Source organism: Triticum aestivum, chromosome 6B, assembly GCF_018294505.1.
Source record: "Triticum aestivum cultivar Chinese Spring chromosome 6B, IWGSC CS RefSeq v2.1, whole genome shotgun sequence".
NCBI lineage: Eukaryota > Viridiplantae > Streptophyta > Magnoliopsida > Poales > Poaceae > Triticum > Triticum aestivum.
In genome coordinates, this window is record NC_057810.1 from 634,060,098 (window position 1) to 634,060,859 (window position 762).

Consider the following 762-nt stretch of genomic DNA (forward strand, 5'->3'; position numbering starts at 1 on the left):
TTTTAAATTGATACTGATTAGCCGTAAATCAATTTGATTTTGTTATGCCATTAAGGAAACACTATTTGGGATACAATACCCATTTTAGAACCGTTCACTACTAACAAATAGAATTTATCAAAATAGCAAATAATAACAAATAATATAGTTAATGGTTCCAATTTTTCCTAAATTTGGCAGTCTATGACTGGAAATCCTTTCTCTTTTCAATAGAAATAGAAGGTATTTAAGCAATGTGTGTTTTGAGATACAATCAATCGAAGAGAATAAAACTAGGTCCAATAAAAAATAGGAATGAATTTATTAAAAGGGATTGGAAAGGGATAAGTATAAAGGGATTCAATGATCTAAAAAAAATCAAAAAGGGTTTAATAATCCCCTCCTACGAATAAAAATTAGTCAAATAATGTGGATGAATAAGATTTTCCTCGATTTTGGATCGGATTTGGCGGCATGGCCAAGCGGTAAGGCAGGGGACTGCAAATCCTTTATCCCCAGTTCAAATCTGGGTGTCGCCTGACCAAAAAAATACTTAGGATTTCTTATTGTACTGATGAACTTGACAAATTCTTGCCCTGCATAAGCAAAGGAAAAGAACTAGGCCCGTCGATACTGGATTTTACCATAGTTCTAGTTCTAAAAAAGACTGTCAATTTCTTCTTAAAAATAGGGCTCTGGCAGGGTTCTGGGTAGTGGCCCAAACCGATACCAATAGGGATGGGGGATATATACTTATGAATTTCATAATTGATTCTATTCCGC

At 34.1% G+C, this 762-nt stretch overlaps 1 non-coding gene across 1 annotated transcript; it reads left to right on the plus strand.

Annotated features, from left to right (window-relative positions):
- Nucleotides 1-447: 447 nt before the first annotated feature.
- TRNAC-GCA (transfer RNA cysteine (anticodon GCA)) lies at nt 448-518 on the plus strand. Its single transcript has one exon. It is a non-coding gene; the product is annotated as a tRNA-Cys (tRNA).
- Nucleotides 519-762: the final 244 nt, after the last annotated feature.